We start from the raw sequence: 18,851 nt of genomic DNA on the forward strand, positions 1-18,851 counted from the left end.
TGCTTCCAGATTAAGTATCCGGAGCTTTCTAGGTAGCCAGCAGATATGGAAAAAAAAAAAAAAAAGACTATATCTTTTCAAATACTGTATTTATTATTCATTACTGGATACTAGCTAAAGGTAGACAGCATTCAGTTAGAACTGAGATTCTGAAAATGTAAGGATGGTAAATCATTGCCTGTTTGCATTATTTCCTTTACTGAAATTGTACTTTGGCATTCTTGTGTTTTCTCCTTTGTGAAATTTGTGCATGCAAATCTACTTGTTGCTAATATCTTCAGTATTTTTCATGTGTAATTTGAAACAGATGATTAGGTTTCATCTTTCACCCTAAAAATATCACCATACTTTTCAGAATTTACACTACAAATGCAGCTTGAGAATATGTGAACACTGTGGATTTCTGTGTGTAAGTGTGGGTGAAATCTTGTTCTTAAGATATAAATACAAATTAAGAAGATAGTAGGGGGGCACTTGCTCAACAGTTGACGCAATATCTGTCTGTTAGAGCTGAAGGTACTGCTCAAGTGGGAACAAAGTTTTCATGGCATTGGTGGAAGTGTCTGATTTGCTTTTTTCTGACTCCATCCCATATTCTCTATGCCCTGATAAATGAAGGCTACTGCTTAGGTCTCTCAATACAAGCCTATCATGCAATCACTCCAGTGTCCAGTGTGGGATGGTAGAAAGGCTCATAGCTACCTTCAGGGAGAAGAGGAAATTCCTTGAAATCTTTTTGTGCCAGTCATGGCTCCAGTTTAAAAACAAAAGTATTTGGTCCAGAGCTGCCAAAACATTCTTTTTGCCTTTCGATGGTGTAACTTCTTATTTTCAACAGCAGAGATCATTCTAAAGAATTGAATTTTTTTTCTGGTGTGTGTGTGTTTGCTTGTTTGTTTGTTTTTTATGTTTTTTTTTGTCTTGAGCTAAGATTTTAGGCATGCTAAATGATGTAAACAAGTTTTGGATTTTTTTTCTGTTATCTAGGAACAACCATTCAAAACAAATATGCTATTGACTCAACCCTACAAAGCTCTGAACACAGAATAAGCTCATACTCTGAAGGACTGGGCATGCAGTTTAAATATTTAGCATAGCAAAACCCATTGCGATACAAATTACTTGTACTGGATCCAGTGATTTACAGCACAAATGTGAAGCATAATCCTGTGTAGTCAGGGAGCAAATGTCAGTTTGTTTACTGTTTTCTGTTGGTTTGGCTTTTGTTGATGGTGTTTTTTTTTGTTTTCGTAAAGACCAACACACACAAGCTACTTATTTTCTGCCCTGGCAAAGGTATTTTTAAGTAATATATATTCTAAAGGAAAATAGCCCACAGTAAATGCATAGAAGATTGCAGGAACTGTTATAAAAGCTTTATGAGAAATGGTGCACCCTTAATGTTTTTAATCTGCTTGTATTTTTGAGGTGCTCTCAACATCCTCTTCCCTGTCCCTGTTGAGCTCAGTGGCCCTTTGAAAAGCACTTTGTGCTCCAGTGACCACTTTAAACTTTCTATTGACAAAATTAAACTGGACTCTTCATTTATTTTTCCAACAAAGTGTGAGTTGAAAGTGGTCATTGGCGCAAAAACCTGTGGTGAGAGCAAAGATGATTTTATTGGGAAGGGGGAATGATGTTTGGTGTCCTTTTCTCTGTCCTTCAGTCCCCTTCTCCTGCTAATTTCTTATAACCCTCTTGCTTCCTCACCCCTCCCAGAGTGCTGGGAAACTGCAGCTCCCACATCCCTTCCTGAAGTTTCCCTTTTCCGGCCCCAGAGCACCCAGGTTTCACTTTTTGCAGCCACCTGATGCAGTAAAGAAGGTAGGCCAGGAAACAGAGCCGTGTGTGAAACCTTGACTGAAACTGGTTTGTGAATCCAAATCCTGTCTCTTAAAACAGTGGGGAGACTGACTGGGAGACTGGCAATGAAGTAAATGAGTGAATGGGCTGAGGGAAAGTATGTATAGGCAAAGGAAGTGGGGACTGTTAAACCATTCCTTTTGCTTCACATGTGCTTATGTGTGTTTCAAAAATACATGTGAACACTTATGTAGACACAGTTTAATGTGACGGAAGACAGGGAAATGTCTCTTCCTTTTGGAGATTTAAGGGGATCAGATTTGTAGATCCGTAACATCCAGAAGGCTCAAACATAAAGTGTGTTTTTACACAACTGGGTCTTGTTTTTCTTAAGTATCTAATGCATTTTAACACTCAACCTGTAGTGAATTAATAGTTTTTGGAGTAGGTGGATGGCATTTTATGCAGTCAGCACCTTCTCTGAAAATATCTAGGGATCCACTATTACCACCTCAGTAATCACTCTCAAAAAACAAATCATCATCTGAAACACCATGGGTGACATTGGCTATTCTGAGAAGTTTGGTTTCTGCATCAAATCAGATTTGTAAAACCTTTCTTGTTTAGGTACCTACCAATTTTCTTGCTAAGGGTAATAAAAGAGTTTGAGGTTCACAGATTCAAATTTCTGTGCTGCTTAACAGTGTTCTGTTTGTATTTTTCTTCAGAAAATCTGGATGAAATTCCATTTGATGGGAAGGCTCCATCTTTTAAGTCCTCTGGTAACTCTATACTCTGACCACCTAATGGAGAGACATTATGCTGGCTTTTAGGAGATAGGGTGAATTTCATTCTTGGGGAATATGACCCAGGTGCTAAAAAGCTATATCTGAAAGTGCTAGGTTAAAAGCACAAGTCAGCTAGGTACATAAATATTACATGGCTATATTTTTAATGGGTGCCTGTTGTAGACTTGCTTTGTTTAAAGATCTCAATAACCCTGCTGATTTATTGCGTCTTTTCTAGAAGTATACTGTTAGCAGGAAACTCAGCTGAAGCACTTTCAATCATGTTGGAGGATCATTATACTTTCACTTGAATAACTAATTAGTTGCAAGAAATTAACCACTGCTGTTAAGCACAAAAACACTTCCAAGAAGGGCTTTCATTTTTGTTGTGGAAAATGACCTCAGGCACTTGAGGAGGGGGGCAGAAGGGAGAAATAACGATCCTGCTGTCTTTTAATATAGCTTTTGTTTTCAATTCAACCTGATAACTAGCAGGCAGCATAGCTGTCTGAATAGGGCACTGCTCTTGGACTTGGGATAAATATGTTCTAATCTTGCCAATCCCATGGATCCGATGGCTGACCTCATTCCATTGATTGAAACTGGTTTAAGGTTCCAAATACTGTCCCTTAAGGCTGTGGGAGACAGAATATGAGACTGGGGAAGAAATGAATTGGTAAATAGGATGGAAGGAAGAATATAACATGACCGAAGAAAGGATATAACCAGTCTGTTCATGTCTCTGAAACTTCTTTTTCTTGTTGTGAAATGTGGATCATGTTTAATTGGCGTGTGAGAGTCTAGTCTGAGTGTCTTGCATAAGAGCTCCGGTATTGTCATATGCTGTTCACAGCACTGCTAATATAATGTAAGACACAGTGAAGTGTGGAAGGCAAATGAAGAGCAGCTCAAAAACTCTCTGTTGCTGTTATGTAACAAATACCCTTTCCTAGGGCAAAACCTGGAGGGAAATGGAAGGCATATGGCTTTGGAGATCTAGATTCTTCTCTGAGACGTAAAATCAATTTAATGAGGCGATAACAGAATAACAAATCCTAGTCATGTTGCTTTTTTTTCTTCTGGAACTGCAATTTCACTCCTGCTATTTGAGAAAATATATATGAATATTAAATATATTTTTAAATTCTAAAATAAAAAGTTAGCTTATGATGCATATACAAATTGGTCATCTCCTTTCAGTCTTCTCCTCCTGCTATTGCAGAGGCAGTGAATTCAAGTATTTGAGAAAAAGAGAAATATTGCTCAGTAATGTGAGGCCAAAGGGGAGGGGAAGCTTATTGGTGTTTCTTGCTCTCCCCTTCTTTCTTGCTACCCACACTTGCAAGATCAGAAATTCAAGTCTTCAAAATGTGTATCTGAGTTGTGGTGATACAGAAACACTGGGAATTATTCAGTGCAAAAGGGAGTGGGTTAATGTAGTCATGACAAACTCCTCCTGAATATCAAAAATAAGGGTAGCACTCCATTCCTATAATACTTTTAACACTTTCCCCATGTCCTCAGGCCTTCTTTCCAATGGTTACTCTCAATCACTTGTTTTGAGTACCAGAAGGTTAGGATCAGAATCTCATTCAGCTGTTTATGTTTATACTGAATTACCTGCAAAGTATAAGTGTCATCTGATAGTACTTGCTGGATATGGGGTTGGTTGGTTTGGGGTGTGTTGGTTTTGTTTGTTTGTTCGTTTTTTTTCCAAGTTTGCAACTTATTGCAACATTGAGAATACAGTAGAGAGGAAGGTCATGTCTGACTCTTTTGAGGGAGAGCTTGCATATGTGCCTGCCAGGAAATCTAACTTAATGTGAAAGAAAACAGCAGAGCTGCCTTCTAGAAAGGCGACATGAGCAATGTCGTAACAGCCTCAATCAAACCCATGGTAGCATTTTTCTTGAGGAGCTATGGGGCAGACAATTTCAAATAGGGCATGCTGCCACTGAAACAATTCAACACCAGTATAGGCAGCCAGGAGCTTGTGTGTGTGTGTGCATGTGCTCTTACACATCTGCAAGCCACTCTGCTTTAGGATTGTTGTACGTAAGAGCCCATTAGGAAAAAGGAAGGGAGAAAGGATTAGTGAAAGTTCTTTACTACTTTTTAGAAAATTACCTTCCAGACTTTTAAAACACGTTATCCTTAAACTCCATGCAGGGGATTTCATCAGGACCAAGGGATTTTGAAAAATCCCTTCCCTTGACACCCAGTGGAATTTCTGCTAAAAAATCCAGTGCTTTCTTTGTGCAGCACTGAAAAGGGCAATCTGAGCACAAGAATACCACAAAATGTGTTAAATTTAATGCAATGTACCTTTCAGATGAACACTATGCAATAGCCTAGGATTATTTAGTTCGGTACCTGTGGTTCATGCAAACTATGTAGACATTCATGCTTTGTAGTAACTACAAATGAATAACGTATAACTGAATATAAAACTACTAACAGAAATCCAAGATATAGGCTGTTGACAGATGTCTCAGTTTTCCTTCCCCCTCTATGAATCTGTTCTTTGGTTTGTTCCTATTACTTAATTTTGTTTTACTTGTTCTTCCATTTTGATCTGCAGCTGTTCAATGAGATGAGTCTTTAGATAACAGGTACTGATTTTGACAATACGTTCAAACTTTAGTTTGGACTTCTGCCTACAGTTCAGATTGGGTTCGAGTTCTTACTCAGATCTTAATCTTTAAATTCCTTCCCACTTGGACACTCTTATTTAACCTACATCAAATATTGACTTGCCTGTGTTCAGACATCAGCTGTCCCTATGCTGTGGAAAATATTTGTCCTTCATAGTTTCATAAAATCAAAAGAAGTGGAAAATGTGTAGTAAAAAACCACAAACAAACAAACCAAAACAAAGCAACAACAAGAACAAAAAAACAAAACAAAACAACCCCCCAAAAAAACAAAAAACAAAAGAAAACAAAACCAAAACCAACCAACCAAAATAACCCAACAACAAAGCCCACCTTAAATATCTAGGAAGAAGAGAATGTAAGACTCTTCTGTAAAGGAGAACCTTTGAAATACAATTAGAAAGAACATGCAGCGATGTGTCCCCAGCATTTACACTTCAGTTATTGGATGAAATCACAAGATGCAAAAGCCAATCACGAATTAATCAACAGCAGAACAACTCTAGACCTCTTCACTGAAAAACTGTTTCTATACAGATGGAGTATGTTGAGCCAAGAGACTGGGGGAGAGGCAGAGAAATAGCACTTTAAGTCAATTATAGGAAAAAGCATGTAACTGCTCCATTCTTTCCATCAGGAAACTCATATGTATTAGTTGTGTGTAAATGTAGTTAATTTCCTTTTTCACCAGCTGTGCATTCATGTAGTTGAGAAGATCAAGTAAATGAGAAAGTGGGTTGCATTGGTCGTGCTTTAGAGAACCCTTGCTTTGATTTGGCCTATGTTGAGCAAACCAAATGTGAAGGAATTAGCTCCCAAAGTGTATTCTAGATGATTTCAGACAAACGGAACGTAAGTTTCACTGAGAATTAAAAAGGTTCTGAACTGGCCAAAGTGTGATTGCTCGCCTAGTATAGTCCAGTAAGATTTTTTTCTTTTTTTTTTCCTCTTTCCCCGCCCTTTTGTCCTCTACCGAGGACATAAACCAAGCTTTTTTTGTCTTCCTTTCTGGTTTCCCCAGGTTTAAGTCTGTAAACATGTCTTTATACTGATGAGTAAATATATTTCTGCAAAATTTTACAGTGCACAAACATTCAGAGCTTGTACATCTTGTCAGTTGATTCCACTTCGACATCAAGAAAAAAACATGGCTGCTTTTCTCAAGTGATCATTAGTTTTTCATGCAAAGCTGATGGTGATGAGTTGGAGTTTCTATAGTTCAAGATTCCTTACAAGTGTAGTGAGTGAGTACAAATTCACTTACTATACGATTACAAAGGCTTGTTGGAGTTTTACAGCTCTGAGTAGAAATATGGATAGTTTTATTGGTCAATAAAGATCTGTACTTTGCAGATTACACCATGCTTCATGCAAATTAAGAACCAACAGTCTTTCTTGCATTATGGCTTCTCTGTACCCCAGAATGTTTGATATATGTTAAATGTTTGTCAGGGATGTGTAGTCAGAAGCCGAATGATGAATAATGTCCCTGGCGTTCTGTCCAGGATTTTTTTCACCACTGTCTTTAGAAAAAAATAATGTAGTCTTGGTGCTTAGGACCTACTCTTTCTCATTCTTTGTTGTACTGTTTTGAGCCCTTGTATAGCACTAGTATCAACTATTCAATCAGCATCTTTGAAAAGCACCTACCAGACTGCCAGATTCCTGATGCACAGAAGCTAGATGGTGCCAGAAATCAGTCACTCTGTGCTAAATATTGCTGCTGGCTCCACTCCCTGTCTCTCAGAGTCTGTACAAGTCTAATCTACTTTTCTTCAGTGAAAAGATGGATTTAAAAACACTGTCTGAAGTTGCTGTTACATAACTAATGTCTTGCCATCCTGCATGGGTAAGGAGTTAAACTGGTCTCTGGTCTCAAAGGGTAGCAAGGTCCTATTTTGTTTCCTTTTGGTTTTATGTCACATGGAATGACTTCATGCTCAGGTATCATGGTATTTGTCAATCAGTTCTTGACTTGCCAAGACTTAAGTTTAGTGAATATAGAAATTCTTCTATTTTAAACGAAGTGTTTTGCTGCCAATCACTTCTAAATATCAGCATCAAACTGCCTTGCACATGCACAGAACGTCAATGAGGAGAGTACCAATAAAGCAGTTCAGCTGCCTCCAGCTTTCACCACCCAGATAATGTCTCTACAGAGTTGGCGTACCGAAAATTAAAATGGTGTAATATTAAAACTAAAATCAGAAAAAGTAATGCCAAAGCTAATATGCAAACAGTTCATTTTCACAATTGCAAATGCATTTTAATGGCGTTTCCGTTTTTTATAGGATACAGGGGCCTTCCCAAAAACACTGAGACATGTTTGACTGTATCAGAAAGTGTAGAATGCATTTTCTAATCACACTTAAAATATCCAAATAATTTTAGTAGGCATTTAAAACAATCATCACAAAATTAGTCCAATGTAAACCTGATCAAATTGCGTTATTTTGCTTAAATGTGGTCCACAGCTGGCTAGGGTGCTTAAGTAGCACATACCAGCTAAATTCAAAATCTGAATCCTCAAAACACATTATTCAGTGCTTGTCTTGCTATGGAGGTGCCCAAAACCCTGACCACCAAAATATCTGCCAGATGAGTTCCCCGTTGCCCCGGCCAGGCTGGCGCTGAACTCCCCCCGCAGGAGGGTCCCGCTGGCCTCACTGCAGCGTGTCTTGCACAGCAGGCTGAAAGAACATGTGGTTCCCTTCCCTGTGTGTTCTGCTCCTATGAGCAGTCATTGGAGAAAGTCCTAAAGATGGATATAGTTGCTGTCTCAATTACCAGGCTGTGGCTGAGCATATTCTCTGTTGCCAACTGAATATTTGATTACTCTTTGCAAACTGGGAAAGCTTATTGAGGAGGCATTTGAGAGCATCTCTCAGTTGGAATATCTGCTCATAGGTAGGGAGCGGGTATGGGTTCAAAATCCCATTAGTGAACCTGGAATTAGAATCCAGGTCTTCCATGCCCTGGGTGGGTAATCTCTTCCTTGAGACAGAGGCAGTAAAAGTGTCAGTTTCTTTGTCAGCTGGGTGAGGAGCGTTTTCAGGGTCAGACTGCAGGAAGAGAGTTCCTGGTCATGTCGCTGTAATGATACCAACATAAAACCCAAAGTTTCAAGGCTGCAGCTCTGGACCTCTGACTCTCGCTATTCTTCTGCCTAACTTAGGACCACTCTCTTCAACCTGCTGACTTCTGACAGCCCTCTTATGTGTATAGTTCTTTAAATAATATGCATAGCTGCCTCGATATAAATCTCTATGGATATTTTGGATATAGATGCTTGGAAGATAACTTCAACACTTATTATTTCTATAACTTCAGCCCTTTGGTTTCTCTAACCTCCCTTCCTCTCCCAATTAGGAGATGGATGTAATTATTGTGGGTTTTGGTTTACTCTTTGTAACTAAGAGGCTAATATATTCTTTGCTGGATGTTCTACTTCCTTCTTAGGCCTAACTTGATGTTACTCCTTCTGCCAAAGTGACAGCTCCTGGGTGACATGTGACACAGCAGAGCCAAGATATGGCATGCGCTTTCTCCAGCTGCACCGTTCTCCAGGAAGAGGCTTAGCAGGTAAGCCGGAGTCACAAAGTCTCTCTCACTTATCAAAGGGTTTAGCTTCAGCTGTTAATTCTAGACATCTATTGTGTGAACCCAGTATTTATGCATATGACTTTAATGGCTGAAAATGTCAGCATATGAATCTGAGGGTCTGAGACAGATTTTTACTATGCAAATTAGCTTTTAGCTAAACCGCCCTGAAAGTAAACCTGAGAAGATGAAAGAAAATATTCCTGTGTACCAGACTGCAGAGTTTATTTCTATTTATTACTCTGCCAGTGAGTAGTCAGATGGCCCAGATGAATACAGAAGGCTCATTATGTCTTACAATTCTTTTCTGGATTTAAAAGGATGTGAAACAGCTCTGAGATAAATTTCTTGTGTTAACATTAATACGGAGAACTACTAATGGGAGCATCCTGTAATTTCAATGTAGTTTTTCTCCTGTATGTTTAGGAAAGAAAAAAAAAAAGCTTTGATAACCCTTATTCTGATAACGTTATCATCCACCTTCAATGTATGGGAATCTTTAGCTTTGCTTATCTGCAGAGTTGAACCTTAAAAAGTGCTATTCAGTTTTCTTCTATTCTGAATATGCTAACTAGAGTCTGTCTTAAAAGGGGGGATTTTTCTAGGAAAGGATTTTCCTTTTCAATTGACCTTGGAAGGAGTTAACTGTGTATTTTGAGCTTTCTTATCCATGTTCACCTGCTTGAGTCTGTTGTTAGACTGCTTTATTACTGAAACTTTACGCTTTCTTCTTGTTGTTTATTATTCAGAAGACTGGGAAATTGAAAATAGTCTAATTACTCCTCTCTAGATGCCTTTGGGAATACTTGGAAAACCTAACTGCAAAAATTTGCTGTAGTATGAATCTTGCTGACTTTAATTTGATTTTTTCATTCATTAACTTGAGACAATGAAGGGAAACATTGTTTATGTACAATGAGACTGAGCTTGTGGAAACTTGGAAAATGTGCCTATTCTTGAGAGATAGGGTGTGCAATAGCTTATGAGGTGCAGTTGAAGAGCTGCCACAACTAAGATGGGTGCTGCTTAATACAGGTCTGGTAGAGCTGCTGTTTCTAGTTGAGTTTCTTTTCCCTTTGCCTTCCATGCTGCTTCTCCCACTGCTGCAGCACTGTCCTACATTTTCCCATCATGGGGGAGGAAGAGTTTGTGGGGGAATACTAGTTGGCAACAGAAGCACGCTTCCAGCTGGAGTCTAATGATAACACTCAGAAATATGTTGCTAAAATGCACTGCAAAGAGGGAAAAAGAGAAATAACAGCCTCAGGAGTTATCCTTCTGTAGTGAACTGTGGCAATGTAGATTGCACTGCAAGGGGTTGCAACTGTGACTTCTGACAAGATGGTAATTATAAACTGAAGATAATTCAGTGCACTATTTATATAATTTTTTGTTAAACTTGTCATGGATATTTGCTTGAGGTGTGATTCTATTTGGGTTTGACTTTTTCATCATACTGTATTCACATTGTTTCCCTGTTTTCTTATGTTTGGGGAAAAAAATTGTCTGAAATCTTGTCCTAAATTAGGCAATAGAGATACTCTTTTCAGGACCAGAATACAGGCACAGATGTTTCAATGGGTTTGAGAAATCTTTTTGGGCTTGTGCCTGGCTTTGGTTTCTTTCCCCTGAACAGGGCTCTCCAAATTTCTTTCAAATCAGTTGTAGGTACTCAATAATGAAAAATGATAATGTTTGAACTGCCAGGCACATGATAAAAAATGCGTTTCAAAATTTGCAGCTTAAAAAGAGGTCTCTGGATGAGCTCAGCAAAATAGTTCACAGATTATGCTAATTGACGTTCACTCTAGAGAGTATCTATGGCAAATTGTCTGATTATAAAAATAATTATTAAACCGATATGGAAACTCTTTATTATGGTGGCTTAAATTTTATTCTAATTTGTTTGCAAATCTACAAGAGTATTTAAAAATCCTAGGTATGGTAGCCCTGCTACAAGTGTCTCTAAAGCCTCATGCTTTTGAGTTATAAGCAGTGAAAAGCCCAGAGAGGACAGATATTTCCATTTCCTTGTCCCCTTCAGTCTCATCCCATCTTTGAATATAGGTGCCTGCTATTTGACCATGCAAGGAAATTATTAAATATGTATGGCTGGATTTTTGAATATACAAATTAGGTATTACAGAAAGTTGTGCTACTTTTGTATGCAAGTTGAAAAATGAAAGAAGGCAAGGAATTTATTTAGCAAAACCAGGCAAAAATGTCTGAAATACTTAAAATAAATGAACACATGGATATTTTGTCAGAAAATCTAAAATTTCATCACTATGAACATGAGTAAATGTAAGCAGGTTTGAATAATGGGAGATCTTTGAGACACAAGCATGATAGACTTTTTGATGGTAAAGAGTGAGAAAGGTTTCACAGCGTCATATATTTTGGTCTGTTTGCTGAACCTCCCAGAGCAAAAACTTTCTATGGAGTTGAGAAGCAAATCAAAATATTCTAGCATTGTTTTTTTTTTTTCAAAGGCTCATTTCCACCACCACTCCATAAATAATATCTGTTTGAAAATGTGCAGACTTAGGCATTCAATTTTGTGTCTTTTGATGTAAATATTGAAGACTGCATGCACTGGAGAAAGTAGCATACCTATTTCACTTTGATACATTCTAAATTAAATGATGGATTTGAAAAGGAAGAACATAGGAAAATAAATATATAGCAAGGTGTAAAAATGGAATGTATTTAATCATTAATATCCCTGACAATCATGGATATATGCAGTCTAACTTGAGACTTGTGATTTATAAGAAGGGATACAGAGGGTACAGACCATTCTCATTTGATTTTGGTTTGTATTTAAATGCAGTGCTCTCACTATTCTGTCATAATAACCAGTGAATTTCTATTGATGAGGTCAACAGGGAATATATCAGTAAGTTTAATAATGGACCTGATTTCCCAGTTCAGAGCAGGGTTAGAGAGGAAGGTATTCTAATGTTTCCCCAGTAAGTTCTTTCATTTTTCACCTGAAACACAAATTACAGCCAGCTAGCGGTCAAGCAGGTATTAAACCTTTGCCATCTAATACCACATCTTTTCAAGCAGATGTCTGAAGGGGATATCTAGTATTCTTATCCTTATTTAAAGGCCAGCAATCAAAATCTTTATTGTACTAATTAAAGGAACCAAATACTATGCAGAAGATCTCCAGTTTCTTTTAAATGGATACTTCTGGGGGCTTGTCATCCACTTATAAACGATGAATTGTTCTAGGGGTAGCTTTGGGCTAAACAGTTTGTCTTCAAAGTAGATTCTCAAAAGGGCCTGATGTTACTGTACTCTGCTCTCAATGAAGTTAAATGGATTTTTTTATGCTGACTTTTAGAGTTGAATTCAGGAAAGGCTAATTACTTCTGTGCAAGGAGGATTTTCAGATCAAATCGTCAGAACAAACCATCAGTACTTGGAAGGAATCCAATCCAGGCTGACTGCACCAGCTTCTGAAGAACATTTGGGAAGCAGTTCCAGTGAATTATGTTAATGTAAAAGAAATGAAATATTAGGAAAGCACTGATGAATGTGGTCAGATTAAAATGATGCAAAAGCTAAAGTATCTTCAAAGGATCATCCATGGCTAGATTCAGTGGTCATTAATAAGTCATTTAATACACCATTACATAGTGGTCTAGACTAAATTGAGAGTATTTACTAAGAGTTTCCGTGGGTTAGTATTGGACATATCACAGCTATTTCTTTTTACAAATGAGACCGTAAGTCATGAAAAACAGTTAAATACTATAGCTAAAATGTAGATGTTCTTCCACTTTAGTCACTGGCTGATTACATAAGACTATATGTAGTGTCATTATTAAATAAATGATCAAAGTTTTGTGTCTGGTTATTACTGACATGTCAGTAGAGGCTAGTATCTCAATTCTTGGTGGTATGTAAAAATTGATGGGACGAGGCACCTGGCACAGGGTAATGCCAGGTTTTCCCCTGGTTTGAGCAGGACATTGAACTGGGTGAGGTACTGAGGTCTGTTCCGACCTCACTGATTTCAGAAGTCTCTCCAATTTTGATCATTCTGAGTATACACTGATGAGGCTTGATGGAACTGCTTTAGAGGCACCTCTGTTAATGAAGATATTTCAGACAGCTCAGGACTTTTAAGTAGCTCTATTTCTGCATGGTTTTATCTGCTGTTGGAGAATAACTTGTATATCCAAAGGGTGATCTGGCCTTCTGTTTGAAAGGTCAAGAATAATAGATATACCTTTTAGAGTATTGACACTTTAGAAAAAAAATATTTGGGATCTTCATATGTATGTGTAACTTCCTCCAATGTCTATAGTGTGGTGGAGTTTTTTGTTGTAGTGGTTTGACTGTGAGAAGGAATGAGTGAATAGCTGGGGGAAGTTTTGTTTTACTTTGATACTCTGCTATCCAGTGTCAAATCACAGGGGCTTTGGATGATATTTTAAATGGTGTGCAGGGGGGGAAATATTGTAAAAGACATCACATTGGAGAGGAAATATAAAATTAATACAATGAAAAAAAATAAATAAATGAAGTCACTCTTAAAATATAAAATACTCTTTTCATTTAGGAAAAAAAAATAAAATAATTTCAACATCTCAAAAGGTGTAGGCTGATTTTTCTTCTAACCAATGGAAACAGTTTTAGAAGTTTAGCTGAGCTGTTGAATCTATTCAGTTGTCCTAGATAATCTTGGCAAGTTCAGAACATGCTCAAAAAACTTCATGGATTCCTGACACTTAGCTCTTCTGAGTTGAGACTATGTCTTTAATAAACAAAAATCACTGTTATTTTGCATGTGGCATTAGAAATGAGAAATAAACCAATACAGAATACAATTAAACAACTGTAGTTTAATAATGTTGTGGGGTTTTTTTTTTAGTGTGAAAAGTTTGAAACACTAACTGGAGGATTTGAGTGTTCAGACTGATGAACTGCACATAATTTACATTGCAGAAAATAGGAAACCATGAAATCCTGAAAATTCTTCCTTAGACAAATGAATTCTTTCATCTTAAGTGGAACTAGCTGTTTGAGGGCTGCAAGCAGCAGACAAGCTTATAGAGGCAGACCCCGCAGAAAAGCAGTTTTGTGACCTTGAAACAGATTTCTTCGGGCTTTTGAGATGAAAAAAAAAAAGTTTATAATCTGGACTAAAAATCTGGATTGGGTACCCAGCTCTATTTGTGACTTCATATGACTACTTCAAATTCTGCAAAACAGTGTTTCAGTACATCTGGAATATTTTACATAAAGTGGAAATGAAAAATACCTAATATTAAAAAAAAAAAAAATCCAGCCTGATCTAGTTTAGAAGCTAGTTTGTTTAAAGCACATTATTTCTATCTGACTCCCTAGCCACTTCTGTATTTTCATTTTAAGTTCTCCATTAATGTTTTTTATTTGTCTCTCTATTATTTGTACCTCTAAAAATTTTGTTGGTGTAAATGGGAGTCTTGGCCATGTGATAAATGAAGTATTGCAGCAATCTGAGTAAGAAATTTCAGTGGAGTCTAAAGATAGACTCATCTCTTTTATCTGTTCTTTGGCAGAGAAGAGAGTGATTGACGAGAAGTACAGTATATGAAAGAACAGTTAAAACACAGACACACTGACATTATAATAAAGTGTCTCATTGGGTGATGTGGGTGTTTTGACTATATGGCTGCAGCAGGTCTGTAATTTAAGTGCCATTAATGTCAGAAAAAGCAAAAGCGTGGAGACAGAAATACTGTAAAATCTCTGGGCCTGTACTTACAATGCAGATAAAATAGCCCTTTGAACTTGTGGTGCCAAATGTTGTCCAAAGTTACCATTCTTTCATGAGGAAAGCAGTTTTTGTTTTGGTGAGGTTTTGTTTCTTCCCCCCTTACCAGCACAGACAGACATTTTCTGTTTAGGTCACTTGGCTCGTGTCACTGCAAAGGTCCCAGGCAAAGGGAGGCTGCTGGTGTTTTGCCTCACTCATGTCCCGTTCACACATTCGGTACAGAACTCGCTATTGTGAATAGTCATGACTATGTTTTCTTTGTGCTCATTGGCTTTTGAATATGCTTCTTTATATTTTTACTGAAGTAGCACACAGAACTAATTCCACCAGAAGCTGTTGGTGTTCAGCTGTAACAGAGTTACACATAGTCCTGTGACTGCATCCCCGTTATAATATCACATTTGTTTCCACTCGGCTGTTGTAATGTTCTCTGCCTTTCAGACTTGTTGTCCTTTCCCTTGCTCTCCTTTTTTCTTTTTCTTTCTTTACCCCCGTTCGAAATTATAACTGACTTTGTTTTGCTTATTGAACTTAACTATGGGTAAGCACATGTTTCCGTACCCTCACAGAAGCCGAACGTTTAATGCACCTTAGTGTAACGTGTGCTCTAATTGTTTGCCAAGTTGGAGTGAGTCTTTCCAGAAACAGTTCCTGATCTTTGAGAACCTTGCAAAATGTGTACAATATGTTAATTGTGAAGATTTTTTTAAGCATGTATTTCAAAAGAGGAGAAGAAATGCTGTGTGATTGAAACTTGTTTAAAGTGCTCTGCCCTTTATAGCAGGAGACTGTTGTAATAGTTACATTATTTCTTTACACTGATAGAATGCAAACAAAAGAATGAAGCCTTTGTAAATTGCGTGTAGAGGGTTTTTTTTTTCCTTTAAACTCGTTCTTTGTATATCTCTCTGATACTATACCACGTATATACTAGGTATGTCTAGTTTTGGCTAAGTGCGTGGGATCCTTTCAAAATATTCATGCAGTGTTTACAAAGTTTAAATCCTGCTTCTGTTCCATGAATAAATAAAAAATAAATAGTAATAGCAGCTAAAGGAATAAGTAGGGGGTTTAAGAAAAGCTCTCTTTATAGTATGAGCTTCATATTCTAAACGTGGTGTGTGCATGTAGGCATGTCTTCCCTCACTTAAAACCAAATCGTACCTAAAATTCTCTGCTACAAAATATGACATGGATCTGCTTTATATTCAAGGTAAAAAGAAGAAAAATAAAGCTGCTGCATTAGTTTAGAGACTTTGGATCTTAGAAGAAGTCAATTATTGAGAATCGCCTTTCTCTGGTATCTTTCATGTGTAGCTACAGCTACTTCTTTTGAGCAGGGTCTTTCAAATCTGTGAAATGGCTTTCTACTGATCCTGTGCATTCATATAACAACTCGGATTCTTCCAAAATCTAGTACTAGGAGGTGCAAAATAAATCATGACTGCTTTGGTTTTAGAAGGAATCTTGATCAGAGCAGTCAATAAAATGTAACAAGGTACATTGGCCAAATGAAAGCAATTGTCTCTGTTAAATAACAGCCTTTTGAATATTAGTCAAGTAAGATTTCACTTAAATCACTATGCATGGCTGCTACAGTCTGTGATTTTTAGTTTTGGCAAGGGGCAAATGTAGTTCTTCAAAGAAGTATTTAGTGGCTCTAAATAAAGTTTCTTTGTTGGGCAGCCCAAGAATTTTAACTAGAAATTATATCTATAATTTATAAATTTCAGGTTATTTTTTCTCAACTTCTATCAGCAAATGCAACAGATATAACTTTGGAGTATGTTGGGGATCTGCACCATTTCCAGCTTCTGTCTTGCAGAGATCATTGTTTTCTTTCTTATTGTTTGGAAGTGTCAGGAGTAAATTACAGAAATTCTGTGTCTTGGGGTATAAGAAAACCTGTCTTCCCTTGGTTTCCTCTTCCTGTATTTGTTGCTAGTTTCTTCTGTAACTGTCCTGCCAATTGACTAATACCTCACTTTTTCTTACAATTTGTCTTTCTGCTTGAGAGTACAACAGAAATCACTCAAGCAGAAATGATAACTTTATTTTCCATTCCTACTGTACATTTTTTCCTTGCTATCTCAAAGGAATCATTACTTAAGAAATCCTTTGGCTTAGTGTGACTACACTTTCTCAGTATGGCTAGTCATGGTGATTAAAGCAACTTACTGTGTACCCAGTATTGAAAAGAACACTCGTACAAATGACTAGAGGCCTCTGACTTTGTGTGTTGAACTTTGCAAATTCAGTGTTTTGCAAACAGATTGTGTGTCTCTGTCCACGTGAATCAGGTTTTATCATGTCCTAGTCACACAGATGTGCAACCTACAGGTGTGAATTTGGGGTAAACTTTTGTTTCATTAGTTTCTATGATGCCTTTCTATGAGAGATAAAAAATGACAGGAAATGCCTTTCCTGTAAATGTAGAATTTACGTATGTCAGTTGCTGAAAGTAGTGTTGAAGGGGACTGTCTGCAGACTTTTGAAAAATAATTGTTGCTTTCTTAGCACTCTTGTCACAAAAGCTTGGCCTATCAGGCTATGAATTCTTTCTCCCTCTTGCCACCCATAGAAAACTAGAATTTACCTAGAGCTTAATTAGCTGCGCTGGAATCTCCTTCAAGTTAGTGGCGGTGTTTGAAAGAATAGTAAAAGTCGGGGAGAGCTTAGGACTATTGTGACAGCTGCTCATAAACCACATTGCTAATACCTGTGAGGAGTCACAGAAATTGAAAGAAAGGCCTATTTTTTTAATATTATAGCTATAATCTTCAGGTCTTTAAATTGCAATATGTTGTAGTAGGAAATTTAGGGGAAGTGCCAGAAAAATCACCTTCCCACACTTACTTTGCCATAATATTCTTCATAATGCTCAAAGGGATGGAGCATAAGTATCAGGTGATTTTTAAGAACAGAAGAAACTTTGAATAGGATATTTCAGAAATGATCATATATTTGCCCATATTAAGTTATTAACATATTTGAAACTATCAGCTTGAATAGCACGGAAGCAGTATTCTGATTTCTTTGTAAATTGTGCCCTCAAGATTGGAAAATATATAATTCATTAAGATGGACTGATATTGATATCTTAACTGTAGCATTATTACTGATACTGCTTCAAAGACTCTGAATGGAAGAATGGTCTTTAAAGTAATATTGCATTTCCTGTTCTGTACTCTAAAAACTGTTGTAACAGCATAATCAGCAGAAAAATTAATCAGTTGCTGAAAAAAGTGGAAAAATAAATATGAAGAAACCAAAAAGCTGAAGGATTAACAATTTAGTTAAGAGCATTTGGAAATGATAAGATGGTTTACATGTATTTCACACAGAACACACAGATAGTATTTTGAGTAGCATCTAGTGCTGGGGGAATCTGTGAAGCCAAATAAGCAGTAATGTAATATTTAGTGAGCCACAGTCCTGTGATTTACCTGCACAGAAAAGAAAACTGTATAAAGATGTGCATGGATGTTGCAAAAAGCTGGGGAAGGTATGAGAGCCATTATGGTAAGAAGTTAATCTGACCTGGGTTCGTTTACCTCATATGGATCAAGGTTGCAAATTGTCACTTCCCTGTCATATAACAGAGTTCGGCCAAAGGAAAATTAGGGTTTTTTTCCATGCACTTGTTGCCACAAAGCATCTATAAGGAAAATATAAAACTAAAGCACAACTTGAGAGAAGTAATGGCTAGTGTTTTCTCAACCTGTTTTTTAAATAAGATCAGGACATGAGTTAGTGATAAAACTCTTCTTATTGGATGGTTTGGTACTTAAGAAATAATTACTGAAATGAAAGGGAACTATTCCTCATGCTCAACTGGATTTTAAATATAGCGTGGACATGCATAATTTCTCTTTGTCACACAAGCTTATTATGCACTCAGATAACTTTTTCCTAATAAATGCATTGTATACAAGGATCTTTTTCAGTAACTAAAATGATTGTTACTTTTCTGCCAAAAGCCTAGGGTATATTCTGTACCAATTAAAACCCCGAGGAGAGCACAGATCACTTCCTGGTGCAGTGATGCAGCCCCAGTTCCCCTCAGGAGAGCACAGTTCCAGATGTTCCCATTTTGCTCTATGGAGTGGTGCTGTAACTGTTGGACAGCAAGGATGTGATTTGGCTCCATGAAAATGTTCTATCTGTTGAAATACTTTCACTGTGGCTGTAGTGATCTGTATATACGCCATGAAGGAAAATATATTATGG

The 18,851-nt window shown here is 37.3% G+C and overlaps 1 long non-coding RNA gene across 3 annotated transcripts in view; it reads right to left on the reverse strand.

The window, feature by feature from the left end:
• LOC309439545 overlaps positions 1 to 18,851 on the reverse strand; it is a 64,469-nt gene that overhangs the window by 7,468 nt on the left and 38,150 nt on the right. Inside the window, exon 3 of one of the 3 annotated variants that reach the window (XR_014184025.1) lies at positions 5,579 to 5,805. The exons of the other annotated variants lie outside the window; for them this stretch is intronic. This is a non-coding gene — a long non-coding RNA (uncharacterized lncRNA). The remainder of the gene's footprint in view (positions 1 to 5,578; positions 5,806 to 18,851) is intronic. 3 annotated transcript variants of the gene reach the window in all.

Source organism: Streptopelia decaocto, assembly GCF_964273445.1.
Source record: "Streptopelia decaocto genome assembly, chromosome: 5".
Classification (NCBI taxonomy): domain Eukaryota; kingdom Metazoa; phylum Chordata; class Aves; order Columbiformes; family Columbidae; genus Streptopelia; species Streptopelia decaocto.